This window comes from Schistocerca serialis, chromosome 2 (genome assembly GCF_023864345.2).
Source record: "Schistocerca serialis cubense isolate TAMUIC-IGC-003099 chromosome 2, iqSchSeri2.2, whole genome shotgun sequence".
Lineage (NCBI taxonomy): Eukaryota > Metazoa > Arthropoda > Insecta > Orthoptera > Acrididae > Schistocerca > Schistocerca serialis.
The window spans coordinates 140,537,477-140,561,154 of record NC_064639.1 but is presented as its reverse complement, the minus strand read 5'-3'; positions in this window follow the sequence as shown (position 1 = coordinate 140,561,154).

Here is a 23,678-nt window from a genome sequence, read left to right as displayed (position 1 = left end):
CCACAGTCTGTTAGCAGCTACCAGCCTCCCATCTTCCCAGGCATTGCCGTTCACCAGCCATCTCCCTGAACAAACCAGTCTAGGACATAAACAAGATCGGACGGTGCATCATTCATTGCCTGGTGCCCCACGCAAATCCTTGAACTGACGCTGCTGCCTATAATGGGTGTTCAAAAAACGGTTCAAATAGCTCTGAGCGGTATGCGACTTAACTTCTGAGGTCATCAGTCCCCTATAACTTAGAACTACTTAAACCTAACTAACCTATGGACATCACACATATCCATTCCCTAGGCAGGATTCGAACCTGCGACCATACCGGTCGCGTGGTTCCAGACTGTAGCACCGAGAACCGCTCGGCCACTTCGGCCGGCATGGCTGTTCAGGTAGGAGTTTATGTGCAATTACAAAAATGGGTGAGGACCTATGGTAGGAGCAGTGAGATGTGGATGAAACTGAGCGCAGAACTCATGAGTTGTTAACAGATATCAAGGAGCGCCTGCAGCTTACGTACGTCAAACCAACCGTACATGGACCGTATTCGACATATCTATGCCGATTCGAGAAGCGCTATACAACATCATGTGACTGTAGCGCCATACAGGGCGCTACAGACCCTTTATGACGATGTATCACCTCGGCTTGGACAAAAGTTACCCAGTCACAAAACGTACCACCTTCTCAGGCAAAAAAGCACGTTTGAGATCATCAGCGAAGTTGCCAACGAGGTATCAACCAAAGCCAAAGTACTCATGAAATTATTAGGAACAACCTGACTAGAGCCATACAGACCCGCCAGGTTAGCCGAAACCGTTACAGCGCTGTTTGTCGAGTAGGCGCGCCGGTCCCGGATCGAATCCGCCCGGCGGATTAACGACGAGGGCAGATGTGCCGGCCAGCCTGGGTGTGGTTTTCAGGCGGTTTTCCACATCTCTGTAGGTCAACAAGTTCCGCCTAGTTACTCGGCTCTCAGACATTCGAAATACGTTTGCCCTATTTCATGATTTCCACTAGACGCAACCACCTGGGGTACACTGATCCCGTCCCTGGCGGGTACGGGGTGGTGGTTGGTTGGTTGGTTGGTTGGTTTTTGGTCTCATCGAAATAGGGAAGGATGGGGAAGGAAGTCGGCCGTGCCCTTTCAGAGGAACCATCCCGGCATTTGCCTGGACTGATTTAGGGAAATCACGGAAAACCTAAATCAGGATGGCCGGACGTGGGACTGAACCGTCGTCCTTCCGAATGCGAGTCCAGTGTCTAACCACTGCGCCACCTCGCTCGGTAGGGGTGGTGGTAGGAAGGGCATCTGGCCACCCCTCCAAACGAACCATGCGAAATCCGACTGCAACCACGCCGACCCTGCCACGACTGCGGGACAAAGGCACAAGAAAAAGAAGAAGAACCTCACTAGAGGCATACACTGAGTAAGACACAATGCACCTTTTTCGCACTGCTGGGGCGTGGACTTGGCTAGCCGCCTTACGGCTAGGATCCACCACATCTGGGATTCAGAGGGAGAGTGCATCGATCACCGACTGGACAACACACCAATTATAACTGTGGTATTAAGAACCAGGGCCAGCGCAGTGCCAGGGGGAAGCCCATTACGATTAGCTCGGTGGGCACGTCCACCACTGTAGGCTAATACACACTGGCACATCTGGAACGCTGCGGGGAGTGTAGATTAGTGTCTTAAGTATTGTGCTGTCTAGAAAATAGCATAGAATCAGACAATATACGCTAACGCTATATCCAAGAAATTAACCCACACTACTGGCCATTAAAATTGCTACACAACAGACGCTAAATTTAACCGACAGGAAGACGATGCTGTGACATGGAAATGATTAGCTTTTCAGAGCATTCACACAAGGAAGGCGCCGGTGGCACACCTACACCGTGCTGACATGAGGAAAATTTCCAACCAATTTCTCATACACAAACAGCAGTTGACCGACGTTGCCTGATGAAACGTTGTTGTGATGCCTCGTGTAAGGAGGAAAAACGCCAACCATCACGTTTCTGACTTTGATAAAGGTCGGATTGTAGCCTATCGCGATTGCGGTTTATCGTATCGCGACATAGCTGGTCGCAGTGGTCGAGATCCAATGACATTTAACAGAATATGGAATCGGTGGGTTCAGGAGGGTAATAAGGAACGCCGTGCTGGATCCCAACGGCCTCGTATCACTAACAGTCGAGATGACAGGTTTCTTATCCGCATGGCTGTAGCGGATCGTACAGCCACGTCTCGATCCCTGAGTCAACAGATGGGGACGTTTACAACACAAAAAACATCTGCACGAACAGGTCGATGACGTTTGCAGCAGCATAGACTATCACCTCGGAGACCATGGCTGCGGTTACCCTTGACGCTGCATCACAGACAGGAGCGCCTGCGATGGTGTACTCAACGACGAACCTGGGTGCACGAATTGCAACACTTCACTTTTCGGATGAATCCAGGTTCTGTTTACATCGTCATGATGGTCGCATCCGTGTTTGGCGACATCGCGATGAACGCACAGTGGAAGCGTGTATTCGTCATCGCCAAACTGGCGTATCACCCGGCGTGATGGTACGGGTTGCCATTGGTTACACGTGTTGGTCACCTCTTGTTCGCATTGACGGCACTTTGAACAGTGGACGTTACATTTCAGATGTGTTACGACTCGTGGCTCTATCCTTCATTCGATCCCTGCGAATCCCTACATTTCAGCAGGATAATGCACGACCGCCTGTTGCATGTCCTGTAAGGGCCCTTCTGAATACAGAAAATGTTCAATTGCTGCCCTGGCCAGCACATTCTTCTGATATCTCACCAATTGAAAACGTTTGGTAAATGGTGGCCGAGGAGCAATAGGCTCCTCACAATACGCCAGTCACTACTCTTCATGAACTGTGAAACGTGTGGCTGGTTCAAATGGCTCTGAGCACTATGGGACTCAACTGCTGAGGTCATTAGTCCCCTAGAACTAAGAACTAGTTAAACCTAACTAACCTAAGGACATCACAAACATCCATGCCCGAGGCAGGATTCGAACCTGCGACCGTAGCGGTCTTGCGGTTTCAGACTGCAGCGCCTTTAACCGCACGGCGGTATCGTGTGGAAGCTGCATGGGTAGCGGTACCTGTATACGCCATCCAGCTCTGTTTGACTCAATGCCCAGTCGTATCAAGGCCGTTATTACGGCCAGAGGTGGTTGTTCTGGGTACTGATTTCTCAGGATCCCTGCACCCAAACTGCAGAAAATGTAATCACATGTCAGTTCTAGTATAATCTATTTGTCCAAAGAATACCTGTTTATTATCTGCATTTCTTCTTGGTGTAGCAGTTTTAATGACCAGTAGTGTAGTATTCAATCTCTTATATAGACAAATAAAATATTTAATTAACAAGATATAGCCATACTGAAATGGAATAATCGTAGCGCATTGCCGGCCGGGAGGCACCTTTCGGGGAAGTTCGGCCACCGTATTGCAAGTCCTTTTTAGGTGACGCCACATCGGCGACTTACTACTCAATGATGATGAATGACATACAACACCCAGTTCCCTGCCGGGGATTGAACCCGGGCCTCCTGCTTGTAGTCGGTAACGCTACCGTTACGCTACGGAGGCTGACATACCCAAACTGGAACAGGTATACACGTCCTGCAGTAGTAATAAGTAGCTGTAGTAATTATAAACACTAGACATAGAATTAGGACCCATTAATAAGTGAGGTAGTAGCTTGTTATGTATCATATTGTTGACATTGAAATAAAGAATTAAGAAAACGTAGCGGCAGATAAAGACTAGAATACCCAAACGAGAGTGTAGACAGCTTTTTCTATGACAGCTTTTTCTGGATGAAAAGATCAGCAACAGGCAGAGAAAGATGGACAACAGGACCGAAACATTCAAAAGACTGATATTTGAAAAAGCAGGTGCCAAATTAAACCTTGGGTTAGCACTTTCTTCTGCCGATCGTTTCAGTTGTTATATTACATAATGTAACAAGATACAGCTTAACTAGCAGGATCCATTCCTCATACAAAGAAGAAGAACATACGTGAAACTTCCTGCAGAGTAAAACTGTGTGTCGGACCGAGACTCGAATTCGGGACCTTTGCTTTGCGCGGGCAAGTGCTGTACCGACTGAGCTTCCAAAGCACGACTCACAACGCCTCCTCTCAGCTGTACTTCCTGCAGTATCTCGTCTTCTATCTTCCAAACTTCACAGAACCTCTCCTGCGAAACTTGCAGAACTGGCACTCCTACGGAAAGGATATGGCATAGCCACAGCCTGGTGGATACTTCCAGAATGAAATTTTTGCTCTGTAGCGGAATGCGCGCTCTGAGGACGCGTTGTTCGTCATGTTTAGTCAGCTCAGTCGGTAGAGCGCTTGCCCGTGAAAGATAAAGGTCCGGAGTTTGAGTCTCGGTTCGGCACAGAAATTTACTCTGCCAGGAAGTTTCATATCAGCGCACACTCCTCGCGCAGAGTGAAAATTTGATTCTGGAAGAATTTACGTGACAGGTTAAATGTATTTGCAGTTATGAATATCGGCAACCATCAGCCGTATAATGAAATGGCGACAATGAAAATTTATGTAAGACCTGGACTCGAACCCGAATTTCCTGCTAATCGTGAGGGTTCGCCTTACTAATAGGCTATCCAGGCACGCTTATCGGCCAAATCCAAAACGTTCGTATGCCACCAAGCATAAGTCTACAACCTGCACTAGCACATTAACTATGTACGTTCAAGTACAGGAGAGGCATTTTAATTTAAGTCACTTGCCCGGTGTCGGCGAATGAATACGATGCTGAAGTGTCTTTGCTGTTCATAACTACGACAAGCGCGTATGCATCGTGATTTTGAACAACACAAGCACTGTACTATCGTATAGTATATGACATATATAGGTTCTACAGCATTGGTATGAAGACTCTTTGCCTCCTGTATTCGTAATTCATACACAAGGCCTTTCAAATTCCCTCCAATCTGCATCTACATCTACATAACTGCTCTGCAACTAAGTGTTTGGCAGAGGTTGTGTAGAAGTACTTTCAGACTATTTCCCTTCTGTTCGACTCTCTTAATAGCATGTGGGAAAATGAAAATATAAATATTTCCGTACGAGTTCTGATATCTGTTGTTTTACCCAGATGAGTGTTTCTTTGTTAGTGGGAGTAAAAGAAAAATACTGGAATCGGAGGAGAATGTTGGATATTATAATTTCGTGAAAGGAGCTCGCCGCAAGGAAAAACGCCTTTGTTCTGATGATCGCCATCAGAACTCGCTTATCATATTCATGAGACTCTCCTCCTCTGTCATGATAATATAAAACGAACTGTTCTTCTTTGAACTTCTTTAACATCTTTCGTCTATCTTGTGTTATAATGATCTCAGAATGGACGGATAAGCGCAGTATAGATTGTCTCTTTTATAAATTCCTTGCATCTTCTAAGTGTTCCGTCAGTAGAATGTAATCTTTAGTTCGTCTTCCCAACAACCTTTTCTATGTGATAGCTGTAGTGTAATCTGGTTGTCACTCAATCCCTATCTGAGTAGTTGATTCGACTACTTTTAAATTTGTCTAGGTTATCATGTAATCGAAATTTGAAAGATTTTTTTTTTTTTTGCTTGTGGAGGACCTCAAACTATTTATTGTTCATGGTTAATTTCAACTTTTCGCTCCTTGCAATATCTCGTCAAAATCATCTTGTAATTCGTTTTGGTCTTGGATGGTAAACGACAGCATCACCTGCAAACAATCTAAGAGGGCTTTTTAGATTGTCACCTAAAGAGTTTATGTAGCTTAAGAAGTGGGTCTATAACACTTACCTGGAGTAACCCACGTATAACTTTTGTTTCTCTGGATGATTTCCCATTTATTACTCCGAACTATGCTTACGACAGGAAATCACAAATTTTGTCATGAAAATCAGGTGAGACTCCACAGAAAGCAATTTTATAACCAGCCACGTGTGAGGAACGATGTCAAAAGCCTTCGGGAAATGCAGAAATATTTGACAAAATTGCGATCTATCGTCTATTGCACTCATTACCTAGAGTGAGTAAAATCTTCTAAATTTAGTTTCACGTAAATGTGGGGGTCAGGGAGTTTATCCACCCCCTACCATTCACCAGTTACAGAATCTTAGAAACGATCAGTAACACTCAAATGAAGGGGTCCTCCATTGTGCATGAAGTGCAAGTTCCGTCGTGCACATAAACGCACATCATGTAGTATTTCAACGCAAGTAATGAAGTGAGTTGCGTTTAAACATAATCTTCCCTGGATTGAAGCACAACGCTCCAGTAGTAGTCAAAAAATTCGCTGTTGAACCAAAGGCAACAAGAGTGCAATTTGATTGGAAATGGCGAGTTTCGTATGCTGTATTTGCATTTCTGTGCACGTTTCTTCTAATGATTAGCGTACAATGAAGAACTGTATGAAGTGAGTTCAAACAAGGTAATTGTACGTTTAGGTGAAATAGTTTCTTTTCTTCGAGGGGAAGTGTTTGTTCTGGTAGTATAGCTGTAACAGTATATTTCCTTCAGCAACTTCAAACAAAAACATTCTCCTCAACTTCGTGTAAAGTGAATCTGTTGAATGTGTTAGATTGGTCTGAAAACTACAGTGCAGAGCTATTAAGCCTGTAAAAGCGTTCCGTTATGGTCCTTCATATGATGAAGATTAACAAGATCGATTCTTCCGACACACTGAAGGAAGTACTATTATTTCGTTTTATTTATTTACTGAATATGCACCATTACAAAGAAATATTATAAGTTTGAAGGGTAACATACAATATTATCCGTAGAATTTGACATCACAGGATAAAACAGCACACGGGTTTACATCAGATGCCTTATTTACCAAATACAGAATTTGAGTGTGTCCAAAATAAAAAATGAACGTAAGTATCAGATTTTGTCTGCATGCACATATGTTGAGTCTTCAAGTTGTCTACAATTTAAATGAACAGTAGAGAATGGACACGTGAACTTCACATTGGAAAACGATCTAATAACTGTGTGACTGTATGAGCTAGGAATACGAATGTGTTAGGCTTGTAGCATACAGTCAGGCTTTTTCAGGGTACAAGATGAAGCTATAGTTGAACGAAAGCGTTGTCGTACAGCTGAGAGTCTTACTGAATTACAAAAGTTGTAAAAATTTGTCGTGAATTTATGTACTAAGTCTGATTTTTGAAGTGGCCATCGTGGTCTTTTTTCGGTTATTTGCTTCTTGAGAAAGACCCTCTGTTATTAACTTGTAACAGTCTAAGACCAGGTGATCAATAGTTCGATCTCCCCCCATTACATATAGTGGGTCTTCAGTTATTTTGAACCATTTACAACAGGCTTTTGCTTTTCCATGGCCCGTTAACACAGCAGTAAATTTCGATGATAGCGACAGCTTTAACGTTGGTGCATCACATTCTTTCTTTTCCCGGTTTCTAGATCGTACCCACTCAATCTCCCATTTGTTTTTAAGCTCTTCTCTTAGTTTTTTCTTTGTTGCACCCATAGGTAGCCTTTTGCACCTGACTGTTTTCCGGGATTGAGCTCCTCTCTTAGCTGGAGTATTAGCTACTTTATTACCCCGTACCCCAGTATGATCTTTCGCCACCCCGAAATACCGATATCAATATTGCTTCTGTATTTTTTTTTTTTTTTTTTTGAGTTTTGATTGCATTCCGCGAGTCAAGAAATTGTAGTTCATCAGGTTTCGTAACGAAACTTATGTTGTCCCTCTGTCAATGTGGATTACTACGAGTCTGTCAAGATTCGTTAGATTGGTTATTGACTAATGCACACTGAGAATGCAAACTGTTCTGCTCTGCTGTTTGAGCATTCATTATCCAAAAATGGCTCTGAGCACTATGGGACTCAACTGCTGAGGTCATTAGTCCCCTAGAACTTAGAACTAGTTAAACCTAACTAACCTAAGGACATCACAAACATCCATGCCCGAGGCAAGATTCGAACCTGCGACCGCAGCGGTCTTGCGGTTCCAGACTGCAGAGCCTTTAACCGCACGGCCACATCGGCCGGCTCATTATCCAGTTTGAGATTCAGTTGATGAGTAAGCTACTGGATGATAAATATTACTGTTATTTAAAGTGAAGGTGGAAGGGGGGGGGGGGAGTAGGAAAGAAAGGAACTAATGATATCGGCTGCATGGGTGTTATTTGGAATCAGTGGCGACGGTTGGAAATAAGTGCCGGAGTGGGACTAGAACACGGGACCACCTTCTTACTACGCCACTGGACGTAGTATTCATCGCAAATGTGCGGTCTATATCCGCAAGCTCCCCGCTGACACACACTACCACCTAGCGCCAGCTATCTGCAGTCTCTGTCCAGGTCCTCCATGCTCGCAATTCAGAGATTCCCACTGGAGGTCGAGCGTAAATGTGCATCTAAAGGTTGTTGGTTCATTGTCGATAGAGGCGAATCAGTTATGTGAATGTGTGGTGTGTGTTCCTTCGGACATGTCAGAATGAACTGATTCCATGCTTTTATAGTTTACTGAAGAGCCAAAAAAATTGGTACACCTGTCTAATATCATGTAGGGTACGCGGAAGTGCCCCAACAAGACGAGTCATGGTCTTGACTGATGTCTGAAGTATTGCTGGATGAATCTGACAGAATCAGCCCTGCAGGGCTGTCCACAAATCCGTAAGAATACGAGGGGGTGAAGATCTTTTCTGAACAGCACGTTGGAAGGCATCCCAGACACGCCCAATAATGTTCATGTTTGGGGCGTTTGGCGGTAAAAGGAAGTGTTTAAACTCAGAAGAGTGTTCCTGGAGCCACTCTGTAGCAATTCTGGACTTGTGGGGCGTCGCATTGCCGCCCTGGAATTGCCCATGCCCGTCGGAATGCACAATGAACATGAATGGATGCAGGTGATCAAACAGGATGCTTACGTACGTGTCACCTGTCAGAGTCGTGTCTATACGCATCAGCCGTCCCATATCACTCCAAATCCATACGCCCTACACCATTACAGAGCTTCCACCAGCTTTAAAATTCCACTGCTGACATGGCGGAGCGCAAAGCTTTGTGTCGTGCAGTAATCAAGGGTACACGAATGGGCCTTCGGCTTCGAAGGCCCGTATCGATGATGTTTCGTTGAATGGTTCGCACGATGACAATTGTCGATGGCCCAGCATTGAAATCTACAGCAATTTGCGGTTGGATTGTACTTCCGTCACGTTGAACGATTCTCTTTAGCCGTCGTTGGTCCCGTTCTTGCAGGACCTTTTTGATGTTTTACCGGATTCCTGATATTCACGGCACACTCGTGAAATGGTCGTACGGAAAAATTCCCATTTCGTCGCTACCTCGGAGATGTTGTGTCTCATCGCTCGTGCGCCGACTGCAACACCACGTTCAAACTCACTTAAATCTTGATTGCCTGCCATATTAACACCAGTAACCGATATAACAGCTGCGCCAGACACTTGTTGTATAGGCGCTGCCTACCGCTCTCTTCTTCAACAGACTACTACTGGTTTTTTGTGGAAGAGAAGTACGCCGCGCCACCATCGACTGTTTCACACCTTCCAACGTACGGAGCAACAGCTCCACAATCTGCTAAAAGGGTGTAAGGCAGCTGTGTTGTCGTAACTAGAGCTCTGGAGGTGTACTTAATGTGTAAATGAGCCGACGGGCCGTCTCTCATAAAACGGCTAATGGCCACATTAAGGACGAGTAGCAGGTTTAATCTCCGTTAACGCCACCCGTCGTGGCACGGCTCCGTTGCGTAACAAGCCTCGTTAAACGTCCCATATCTTAAACTTTTATGTTCCGCCATAACTAAAGAGGCGTAATTTTCTCCCGAGTAATGGTCCTAATTAGGTGGCATCTGAAATCTCAGATAATGGTTGCGTCACAGTCGTCGCAGAAAGAGGAGTTCTTCCGAAGCCTCTTCTGAGAACGAAGTGTTTTGGCTGTACTCATCGCCACGTTTATTAAGTGCTCCACAAAAGGAAGCAAAAAAGTTTCAGCAAATGTGAATTTCTCAAGTAGGTGGTATCTCCCAAGCGGTTCCTCAGAATCGACAACGTGCTTCTGGCTCAATAGTTGGGATTTCGAAACACATGACACGCTACAGATAGCGAAATCTCTTTCATTACAACGAGCGCGTAGTCTACAGGGTTTTACATAAAGGCACGGCCAAACTTTCAGGACACATTCCTCACACACAAATAAAGAAAAGATGTTATGTGGACATGTGTCCGGAAACGCTTAATTTCCATGTTAGAGCTCATTTTAGTTTCGTTAGTATGTACTGATCAAATTGTAAATTTTCACAATCAACATGTGTGGGCTGACGAGAATCCGCACGCAGTTGTGCAATCACGTCATCAACACAGATTTTCTGTGGACGTTTGGGCAGGCATTGTTGGTGATGTCTTGATTGGGCCCCATGTTCTTCCAACTACGCTCAGTGGAGCACGATATCATGTTTTCATACGGGATACTCTACCTGTGCTGCTAGAACACGTGCATTTACAAGTACGACACAGCATGTGGTTCATGCACGATGGAGCTCCTGCACATTTCAGTCGAAGCGTTCGTACGCTTCTCAACAACAGATTCGGTGACCGATGGATTGGTAGAGGCGGACCAATTCCATGGCCTCAACGCTCTCCTGACCTCAACCCTCTTGACTTTCATTTATGGGGGCATTTGAAAGCTCTTGTCTACGCAACCCCGGTACCAAATGTAGAGACTCTTCATGCTCGTATTGTGGACGGCTGTGATACAATACGCCATTCTGCAGGACTGCATCAGCGCATCAGGGATTCGATGCGACGGAGGGTGGACGCATGTATCCTCGCTAACGGAGGACATTTTGAACATTTCCTGTAACAAAGTGTTTGAAGTCACGCTGGTAGGTTCTGTTGCTGTGTGTTTCCATTCCATGATTAATGTGATTTGAAGAGAAGTAACCGTTTCCGGACACATGTCCACATAACATATTTTCTTTCTTTGTGTGTGAGGAATGTTTCCTGAAAGTTTGGCCGTACCTTCTTGTAACACCCTGTATATACTGCAAGATGTAACGGCAATTAAAGAGCCAATACCGTTTCATACACAAAATGGAGCAAATCAGCAGTTCTTTTCGAACTGTAAGTGCTATGGAGCAGTTAGAGCATCGGATACGGAAATGTCCTACCAAAATCGGAATTTATGTTGTGGAGTTAGTAACGAGAGCAAATAAAAAAAGAGAAACAGTCAGTAACACAGCGTCTGCATTCCGATTTATATTCGTTGGAATGTGGACGCTTTTAAGGAATTGCATACGCTTGACAAACGTCTAATACCACGTAGAACGAGTTTTACAATCACAGTTTACTAAAACCAATAAACAAGTAGAAAATTCTAAAAAATCCTACTGGAAACACAATAAGAGATGTTCAGTCCTGCTGGTAACCCAATAAGAAATGACCAGTCGTTGTTGGTACAGGTTTAGGATATTTCCAATTCATATACTTATATGGATATGGTGTCCGTTCTTTCGGTCATTTCCGTAAGAACAGACATCATTTCCATGCAAGTATATCGTTCTGACAATACCGGACATGACCTTCTTCTGTGCGGATGCACACATATTACCCGCACTCTTACGGAACTTGGTAAGAATGTCTTCCACGAGTAATGAGTGTGTTGCGTAGTGTGACGGTACGTCACATAAATGGACATTTGGAGAAAGGGAAAGGACGTTTTTGTTATGAGACTTGTGAATTATAATCTATTTCAAGACTGTGTACGTGTACGCGATGTATAACAAATAGTAAAGAACGTAAGTTATTATTATCAAAACACAAATATCGAAGTAATTAACAAAACACAGTATTTTTGGTATAATCTCTGTGTGACATAGGCCATGTAGATAAGAGACAATGCTTTGATTGAACTAGCTCTCCTGTTTTTGTTTCGTCTAGCGGTAGGCCGCCATTATAGTGCTGTCTGATAATTAATGTAAGTTTTATCTTTATTGAAAAATATGATAGAAATTGTTATTAGAAAATGTGTATTATTGACTTAGTTTTCACCTCTCATGATCGCAACCATTAATTATAATTAACAAAATTTTTACAGAACTTCGTAGTGCAGGGAGTTGATCTCCCCTAGCAGGATTTAGTCGGCTATTACGCTGATTGTATTTTTTAATTAAAATTTTACACGTTGAGAGGCACCCACATGCCTTGCTCATACTGTGGCATCAAGCAGTCAGGCCTGCAAGATGAGTGGTCTGCCAAGCGAGTGGATTCATTCTTATTTATCGAGTAACATGAACTCTCGTACTCACAATTAAGTTACAAATTATCCTCCTATGTGAATAATACGCAACGGAAACGCACATCTGACTGTCAGTATTTTACAGAACTCTGACTGTTAACTACGCACTGGCAATACCACATTTTCTTTTTTTATTTAACGGCTTTTATCAACACGTGGCCATCGCACTGAATATGAGTGACGCACACATTATAAATTCTGGATATCATGACAACATACAATTCGAAGGAAAACGCCACCAATCTTTTTTTCTTTTCACTATCTTATTTATCCCGATAAATTCTATAACCTAAACACACAAATTCTATAACCTACAACAATAACACATGAGAAATTCCGCCCAGTGGGCATGGCTTTACATTGGTGAATCTCTATCTTATGGTCTCGTAATTATTTAACGCTACAGTGCACTTTCTGGATAGGATGGTGGATCTTTTATTATTTCTCACACTTCGACTCTCACAATCATCATCACGAAACTTTCCTCTAGACCGAGCAGTACAAAAGGAACACGCATAACCCACTAATCTTTTGAAACTACCTCGCTACTCTCCCATGCAAACCACACATACCCAAATTACATGACATACACCACACTACAATATGAAGTACTACACAGGGAATAGTTACAACATTATCACTTTCAGCTTTCCCACTTCAATTAATATTTATCCCAGTTTCACACGACACTGCCCCACTTCGTAATTCTACTTTCCTACTATGAACTCTGGAGATATATGCACGTCTTCCTGTGCAATGCAAGCCAAGTGGCGTTGCTGGATAGACGGCCGCCTCACCTTGTTTCTCTCTCAGAGTTTGAATCTAGCGTCACACGGAATCATATCACGCAAAGTAATATTAAGAACGTATTCATCACACACGCGAGTCCCCAACTGATACCATGGACGAGTACTTCTCTTTATCTTTTGTCTCATACACAGTTTGAGACTCACACAGTACTCACCACGTGGAAGTACTCGTCTCTAATTTCAAGTCCTGCACACGCCATTTCTTAAATATTTCAACTTACGGTACACACGCTATTTCTTAAATATTTCAACTTATTGTACACACGCTAGTAATTCAGCTTAACTTAAGCACACAGAAGTATTTCAACTTATTGCTACACGTGGTTTCATTGTGACCGTTGGTCACTTCCGAAGATTACAACAATCCCATTAATATTACCTGCCTGACATTTAATTCTCCCCACAAAAGTTCCTGAAATAGAGAAATTATTATTTCAAACTACTCTTAAATATTCCACATGCATACCATGTCTCCACTCTTTTGTCATTACGGAGCACAACTAAAACAGGTCTTAACAGCACAAGATCCAGCGGCAGAGTGCTGAAACATGGCCGTTGTTCAGGTCCTCTCGCACCTCTGCTGAAGTGGGGGAGCACCTTGCTACCGTATTGGTCAGCCACATTTCAGGCGCTCAAAGCTCAGGTAAATTTCATCTCTTTGGTCCCACCAAAGGTGGCCAAAGGATCGTCTCAAAGATGATCATGTATTCACATTCACTATCTGTGGTTAGCAGACGACCATACATTCATTCATATCACAGATCTCACCAAACTGGATGTAGGGATTTATTTTGAGGGAGTGCACATGTGATCAATTAAATAAATAAATTGTCATTCTTTCCCACACTGGTATCCGGCTTCGCTGTATTAATTGAAATTGAGTTATTTTACAAAAAAAAAAAGTGTTGTTCTGACAAAAGTAATGAAGTATGTTGTACCCATTTTCAATGTCGGGCAGTACTGTACCCTTTCAATGTAAATGCGAGAGACTTCTTAATTTTGATCTTTCATTAATTTCGAAGCTAGAATTAATTTCAGTTCCCAAAATTCACAGCACTGAATGAGTTCAGTATGATTCATTTTGACCGCCTAACGGCAGACGAGATTCTCTCCAAGTTTGCCTTGCAAATAATGAACAATAAATATTGAAAAACATTACATTCCGCAGTATCTCAGTTAGTATTTATGTAATTTGGTACATAAATAACCAGTAGCCCCTGAGACCCATATTAACAATTACAGTTTGCGTAAGAATACGCATATTTTCTTTTCCAAATAGCAGCGCTCACGCAAACTATTTATTAGAAAGCGGCGAGTCTCGCGAGTTGGGTTTAAAAAAATATCATATCGTACGTACTTCGGGGCAGCCAATATCCGTACGTGTGTTATCGCGGTATTAAGTTAATTAAAAGTCTAATGCTAGCCCACAGTATTTAAAGCCACCCCAAACCAAAATCATAAAATATATAACTATAAAAATAAAAATAAATAAGTATCCCGTGATAAAGTGCGCCCCTCCACACAGACATATACACTTATACCTTGATTGTAGGGACACTACGAATGTAGTATGTGAACATATGAGGTGAGAATGTGAGTGTCACGAGAGGCGTGCACAGTATAGTCCCTGCAGTCGCACTATCCTCTGTTCCCTTGGTCGCTCAGATGGATAGAGCGTCTGGCATGTAAGCAGGAGATCCCGGGTTCGAGTCCCCATCGGGGTACTCATTTTCACCTATCACCGTTGATATATATCAACGCCCTTCAGAAGCTGAAGGAATTAATATATAAGTCTAATTTCCAACTCACTTTATATTAATGAGTCTTTATCTAAATTAATAACAAAATATTGTGCGTGTGTGAGTCTTATGGGACTTAACTGATAATGTCATCAGTCCCTAAGCTTACAAACTACTTAATCTAAATTATCCTAAGGACAAACACACACACCTATGCCCGAGGGAGGACTCGAACCTCCGCCGGGACCAGCCGCACAGTCCACGACTGTAACGCCTTAGACCGCTCGGCTAACAAAATATTCGTTCCATGTCCAGTAAAGAGTATTCCAAAAGCTGCGGATAGGGAATTCAGTATTTGTGCATTTCTATAGTATCCTAGACAGAACAGGAGAACAGTTTATATTCCGACATTCTACAACTACTAGAGAAGAAGCGTACTAACAATGGAACATCTGCGGAAAACGCTGAATGAAGAAAATGAGCTTATGTACGCTGCAGTCCAGCGCGGCTTTCGAACTACGGAATAAGTCTGCAACACACAAAAAAAGGTGATATCTACTATGAACAGCAAAACCAACTTCTTCCATTCTAAAACTGGTTCCTTTCTGTACCAAAAAATACAAAGGTTTAATAGTTAATTACGAAAACAAACACACGTGAAAATATACGTAGTGAATACGTGTAATCACGGGTTCGCAAGCGAGACTTTCGAGTGATACGATGGTTGGAATTCTAATAGTGCAAATATTTACTTACAACTTATGCAAAACACATACATGTTTCAAAGTTTTTATGTCCTTCCAATAAGTCGCCAGCCCTGTGTATAGCTCGTTGGCGGGGATGCTAAGGTCGTTGGCTACCCTTAGCAGTCTTAGATGTGTTGGTCGTTCAAGTGCAAACAACCCGTGAGTGTATAGCCGTTGCCAGTGATGTTAAAGTAGTAGGTAACAATTAACAGCGCTAGTTGTGTTGACAATTCTACTGGAGCAGTCTGTTGTTGTTGTTGTGGTCTTCAGTCCTGAGTCTGGTTTGATGTAGCTCTCCATGCCACTCTATCCTGTGCAAGCTTCTTCATCTCCCAGTACCTACTGCAGCCTACATCCTTCAGAATCTGCTTAGTGTACTCATCTCTTGGCCTCCCTCGACGATTTTTACCCTCCACGCTGCCTTCCAAAGCTAATGCCTCAGAACATGTCCTACCAACCGGTCCCTTCTTCTAGTCAAGTTGTGCCACAAATTCCTCTTCTACCCAATTCTGTTCGATACCTCCTCATTAGTTATGTCATCTACCTATCTAATCTTCAGCAATCTTCTGTAGCACCACATTTCGAAAGCTTCTATTCTCTTCTTGTCTAAACTATTTATCGTCCATGTTTCACTTCCATACATGGCTACACTCCATACAAATGCTTTCAGAAACGACTTCCTGACACTTAAATCTATTTTCGCTGTTAACAAATTTCTCTTCTTCAGAAACGCTTTCCTTATCATTGCTAGTCTACATTTTGCATCTCTGTACTTCGACCATCATCAATTATTTTGCACCCCAAATATCAAAACTCCTTTACTACTTTAACTGTTTCATTTCCTAAACTAGTTCCCTCAGCATCACCCGACTTAATTCGACTACATTCAATTATCCTCGTTTTGCATTTGTTGATGTTCTTCTTATATACTTCTTTCGAGACACTGTCCATTCCGTTCAACTGCTCTTCCATGTCCTTTGCTGTCTCTGACAGAGTTATAATGTCATCGGTGAACCTCAAAGTTTTGTTTCTTCTCCATGGATTTTAATACCTACTCCAAACTTTTCTTTTGTTTCCTTTACTGTTTGTTCAATATACAGATTGAATAGCATCAGGGGGAGGCTACAACCCTTTCTCACTCCCTTCCCAACCACAGCTTCCCTTTCATGTCCCTCGACTTTTATAACTGCCATCTGCGTTCTGCACCAACTGTAAATAGCCTTTCGCTGCCTGTATTTTACTCGTTCCACCTTTAGAATTTGAAAGAGAGTATTCCAGTCAACATTGCCAAAAGCTTTCTCTCAGTCTACAAATGCTAGAAATGTAGGTTTGCCTTTCCTTAATCTATTTCCTAAGATAAGCCGTAGGGTCAGTATTGCCTCACGTGTTCCAACATTTCTACGGAAACCAAACTGATCTTCCACGAGGTCGGCTTCTACCAGTTGTTCCATTCGTCTGTAAAGATTTCGCGTTAGTCTTTTGCAGCTGTGACTTATTAAACTGATAGTTCGGTAATTTTCACAGCTGTCAACACCTGCTTTCTTTGGGATTGGAATTATTACATTCTTCTTGAAATCTAACGTTATTTCGCCTATCTGATCATCTTGCTCACTAGATGGTAGAGTTCTGTCAGGGCTGGCTCTCCCGAGACTGTCAGTAGTTCTAATGGAACGTTGTCTACTCCCGGGGCCTTGTTTCAACTTATGTCTTTCAGTACTGTGTCAAATTCTTCCCGTAATATCGTATCTCCTATTTCATCTTCATCTACATTCTCTTCCATTTCTACAATATTTTCCTCCAGAACATCGCCTTTGTATAGAACCTCGATATACTCCTTCCACCTTTCTGCTTTCCCTTCTTTGCTTAGAACTGGGTTCCCATCTGAGCTCTTGATATTCATGCAAATGGTTCTCTTTTCTCCAAAGGTCTCTTTAGTTTTTCTGTAGGCAGTATCTATCTTACCCCTAGTGAGATAAGCCTCTACATCCTTACATTTGTCCTCTAGCCATCCCTGCTTAGCCATTTTGCACTTGATCTCATTTTTGATACGTTTGCATTTCTTTTTGCCTGCTTCATTTACTGCTTTTTTTTTATTTTCTCCTTTTACGAATTAAATTCAGTATCTCTTCTGTTACCCAAGGATTTCTACTAGCCCTCGTATTTTTACGTACTTCATCCTCTGCTGCCTTCACAATTTCATCCCTCAAAGCTACCCATTCTTCTTCTACTGTATTTCTTTCCCCCATTCCAGTCAATTGTTCCCTTATGTTCTCCCGGAAAATGTGTACAACCTCTAGTTCTTTCAGTTTATCCATGTCCCATCTCCTTATATTACCAACTTTTTGCAGTTTTTTCAGTTTTAATCTACAGTTAATAACCAGTAGATTGTGGTCAGAGACCACATCTGCCCCTGGAGATGTCTTACAATTTAAAACCTGGTTCCTAAATTTCTGTCTTACCATTATATAATCTATCTGAAACCGTCTAGTACCTCCAGGGTTCTTCCACATATACAACCTTCTTTCATTATTCTTGAACGAAGTGTTAGCTATGATTAAGTTATGCTCTGTGCAAAATTCTACCAGGTGGCTTCCTCTTTCATTTCTTGCCCCAGTCCATATTCACCTACTAAGTTTCCTTCTCTTCCTTTTCCTGCTGTCGAATTCCAGTCGCCCATGACTATTAAATTTTCGTCTCCCTTCACTACCTGAGTAATTTCTTTTATCTCATCATACATTTCATCAATATTTTCACCATCTGCAGAGCTAGTTGGCATATAAACTTGTACTACTGTAGTAGGCGTGGGCTTCATGTCTATCTTGGCCACAATAATGTGTTCACTATGCTGTGTGTAGTAGCTTACCCGCACTCCTATTTTTTTTATTCATTATTAAACCTACTCCTGCATTACCCCTATTTGATTTTGTGTTTATAGCCCTGTATTCACCTGACCAAAAGTACTGTTCCTCCTACCACCGAACTTCACTAATTCCCACTATATCCAACTTTAACCTATCCATTTTCCTTTTTAAATTTTCTAACCTACCTGCCCGATTAAGGGATCTGACATTCCACGCTCCGTTCCGTAGAACGCCAGTTTTCTTTCTCCTGATAACGACGTCCTCCTGAGTAGTCCCCGTCCGGAGATGCGAATGGGTGACTATTTTATCTCCGGAATATTTTAGCCAAGAGGACGCCATCATCATTTAATCGTACAGTAAAGCTGCATGCCCTCGGGAAAATTTACGGCTTTAGTTCCCCCTTGCTTTCGCAGTACCACAACAGCAAGGCCGTTTTGGTTAGTGTAACAAGGCTAGATCAGTCAATCATCCAGACTGTTGCCCCTGCACCTTTTGTAAAGGCTGCTGCCCCTCTCCAGGAACCACACGTTTGATGACCTCTCAACAGATACCCCTCCGTTGTGGTTGCACCTACGGTACGGCTATCTGTATCGTTGAGGGACGCAAGCCTCCCCACCAACGGCAAGGTCCATGTATCGTGAGGGGGGCGGGGGGGGGGGGTCTATTGCCGACAAATCTCTGTAGAAATTTTGAAGCGAATGTCACGAGTTACTTCCTTCCATTTAGGAACGAAGTAGAAGTTACGACGGGTTAGGACCGAGCAGTTGTGTGGGCGGTACAGCAGTTCCCATCCCCATCGATCGAACAAATCAGTCACATATTGCGCCATATGCGGCCGAACACTGCAGTGCGAAATGATGAGCCGGTCCTGCAGAAAATATCGCCGCTCCTTTCTGTGGGCTGATCGCAGGCTGCTTCCCAGAAATGAACAGCTTGGAGAAAGAAGCGGTGACCTTTTCTGTAGGACTCACCCATGATGTTTCCTGCGCAATGCTCGGCCGCATACGGCAGAAGTTGTCACTGATTTGTTTAAACAATGGGGTTGGGAAGTGCTGTACCACCTACCTCGCAGCCCCGTCTTAGCTCTCGTGACTTAAACTTTATTAAGAAATTGTGGGAAGTACTTCGTGGTATTCCCTTCAGCAATGTGACAGATATTCGTTTGGCAATAGGAATGGTTCAAATGGCTCTGAGCACTATGGGACTTAACATCTGTGGTCATCAGTCCCCTAGAACTTAGAACTACTTAAACCTAACTAACTTAAGGACATCACACACATCCATGCCCGAGGCAGGATTCGATCCTCCGACCGTAGCGGTCACGACGTTCCGTACTGAAGCGCCTAGAACCGCACGGCCACACCGGCCGGCTGTCATGGCAATAGGAGGTTCCACTCAAACTATCGGCACAACTTGTGCTGCTTAGGATATCCTACGTTTTCCAAACCACTGAAACGTGTTATAAACAATATTTGTGACTATTTAGAAGGAAAGTAAGATTGTATCTATTTTATATAAATAGTAAATGAGTAGTTGCCTCTATTTAAATTCATCAGATTACCTTCCATTCGGAAAGTGGGTGCACTCAGCGACTGTTATGTGACTTATAAATTATAGAGTGCAGCAATCAATCGTCCTTTGTTTTAGATTTTATTACGCAAATGTAGACTCCGGCTAGTAGCTAGCCATTCTCAATGCACTATTTTCTATCGTCAACGTATGTAAGTCCCTGTTGTTCGGGCGTCAGTTACAGTTCTTTGAGTACTATTCCAGAACTGTGACTGACGCCCGAACAACAGGGACTTACATGCATTGACAATAGAAAATAGTGCACTGAGAATGACTGGCTACTAGCCGAAATCTGGATTTGCGTAATAAATTCTAAAAAGAAGGACGACTATTTAAGTTTCAACTCTCGTAACTGATTCCAACATGAAAAAATTTTCCTCATTAGTACAAATGCTTTTCAAACGTACTCCTTTATATTAAGTTCTCACATAAGCGTGCTCTAATTTCGCCGATGGCCTACCTTTACGAGAAATACGATACTACTTCATCACGTTACTCGTTACCATTTACTGTGCACTCGTGCACTGTTGAAGGAGATGTTGCACGTCCTTTCCTCGCATTTAGATCAAATAACCCCAGATCATCACGTAAATATTGACAAGACTTTGCAGTTCGCAACTGCAGTTCCTCACCCCTGTCACCATGAATGCTGCCGACTCCACTTATCAACTGAGTGACAGGAGAATCCACAGGACTAAGGGCTGTTGATCTTAGATACAAAGCTGCTGGACCTGCTCGACCTATCTGTATCGGAGCATACTAGCACATTAGATGTTGTCTTACATCAGAAGCGAAATATGCCGGTGGTCCACCACACTTACATCACAGTCCGCAGCGACTGGATGGAGGACTTCACGGAAAATTTTACATTTCAAATACATTTGTATTATCTAGGGTAATATTTCAGACGAAATTTAGTGGTGGCTTGTAACCACAGATTAGAAATTATCTCTCAACAAACTTATTTCCACATCCATTTTCACTGATGCGGGCTTGTTTTTCATCAATAACAATACATTGTTCTTCAGACACACATGCAAATGACGATACAAAATAACGTTTGTCTCCCTATGCTTAGTTTCACGAGTGTGAGAGTATTAAAGTTGTGACTGCGTGATATATGGAGAGAGGACTCCTCGGATAGTCGAAGTGTTCAATGCGACCGCTCAGGACAAGCGGTAAATACGGGTTCAAGTACCGGTCCAGCAAATATTTACATATACATATAACAAGTAGCTGACGCTAATACATATTCAAAATATGTTGCTCTTGCTTGTATTATCCTACACTTTCACTAGTTTCAATTTCCGCTATTATGATACACCCTGTATATTACACCCTACATGATAACTCACGTCATTATTTTAGACATGTCAGTGAAACACATCTGAAGGAATCCTTTCGCTGAAGCAGGTAACAGTTTTATAGAAGCAGCAAAACATCGAAAGTTGTTAACCGTGCTCTGTCCTGTTAGTAATGTTTGATATTAATATAAGTCGTAACGGTTTCACTGCGTTGAGTTTTGAAAAAAAAATTAGAATGCATGATTTTAACGAAACTGAGAAAGGGAAGTAGGAAGTAATGAGAATTAAACGACGTCAGAGCCGAGGCTCAAGTTGGAGAAGGGTAGGGAAGGGATATGGCCTCGTCTTTTTCATCGTAATCATTCCGGCTTCTCCGTATTTCGATTTACGGAAACCATAGGAAACTCGAATCTGGATGGCTGTAACGTCAGGTAAAGCGTTGAGCACATGAATGCTCAATTTCGTTCAGTAACACAGTCTGCTTGTATATGTGACTCAGTTCACTGAAATAACAATGCAGAGGGGGAGGTGTATAGTAAAGATCTAAGACAGGAGTACAGTTACACGTTTAACATGACATCAACCAGTTACTCGATCGCAAACGTTATAAAAGTTCTCACAGTTAAATTTTTAGTATCAGTTGATATAATGAACTATTTAGTTTACAATTTACACATGATAAAATCAATATGCCTAATTAGATTTAATTCGTGTCGTTGTTAGCTTGTTTTATTAATGGTTTCTGGATAAACTGATGTAAGAAGTAGGTAGTTGGATAACCAACGTACCCTTATGTTCGGGTTTCTGACGGGTTGCTTACTTTCGCATAGGTTGTGTACGTAGGTCTCGTACTTGATTCTGAATGTAAATTCTGTTTAATAATTTTGTGTTCCAAAAGTATTTTCTGAACCACGTCGTTTCCTTCAATGATATTGGGAAAGTTGACTCTCAATAAGATTGCAGCTGAATTCGTGTTTTAGGAGTTGATTTTGTTACTTTGAGAAACTTCAGAATTTTCTCGAAGACTGAAGAAAACTGTGCGATTTTTGTCTAACATGAAAGCCGGATATCAAGATAAATCATTGCGACCATCGAAAACTTATTGGAAAACCTTCCAATCTGCAGAAATTAGTTCCTCTAGACAACTAACTCATTCAAAATGAAACAAACAATCGAGGGCAACGCTGGAACAGAAAGATATTGATCTCATATCGAAGACAGTATGTGGTCACAGAAAGTAACGCTAAAAACGTATTATCTTACAAAGATCTTTCTGATCCTGAATAATATAAAGTCCTCAATAACAGAGTAATTTAATTATGTGATGATGAGATTTGTTTTGTTTTTTGTATATTGTTCGTTAAAATGTGAAACCAAATACAATGAGCTCATACCGCCATTACGGTGTCATATAGTGGAACGGTAAGTCAGAGCGTCATTTAGCCACACTTAATGGTCTTCTTTTGGGGCCATTAGCTAGTGACGCCATTCTATTAGTGGTGGCACGTGTTTAATTTTTCTCTGCTACAAAGCCAAGCTCTAATTTCTGAAACTGAAAGTTAAATTTTCGAATTGAAACGTCGATACGTTTTTTGGTCAGTAATTATGAGGACGTAATCTTTGGAGTAATAGCGTAGCAATATGATGGCTGATCTTGTAATTTTTTTCCGCCTGTAATATCGATATTCTATAAATACCAGTCATTCTAATTGCTTATTATTAGATGAAGCACTACGTGACCGAGCGGGGTGGTGCAGTTCTTAGCACACTTGACTCGGATTTGGGAGCACAGTGGCTCAAATGTGGGTCTGGCCTCCGAGATACAGTTGTTCCGTGATTTCCGTAAATCACTCCAGGCGAGTGACGCGGTGTTTCCTTTGGAAAGGCAATGTCGATTTCATTCCTCATGCTTAAACATTACGAAGTTGTGCTCCGCCTCTAATGACCTCCATTTTGTTTGGACGTTAACTGCTAATCTTCCTTTCTTTCTTTAACTGTGTGAGGCATAAATAAAACATTTGTCGTAAATGCCGGTTTAAATCAAATGCTATGATAGGTACCATCGTTACAAAAGTGCACCATGGTTTGGGTCGTGAACAAAGTGGCTAGTGCAGGAGATCCAGAACATTTGGCTTAGTACAGCCCTCATCCACATCTGATATCAAGGAGATGTGCTATTCGCTCCTTGAGAAAAATTAGGAATGGAAAACGAAATTTCATAAAAATATTCACTATAGGTGCAGTGTAAAGTACGAATCACAGAGATTTTCCTCATGAAAGTGAATGCCGGCATTGGCGCTGCCAGTTCTAGGCCATTGTTAACAATTAAACAAAT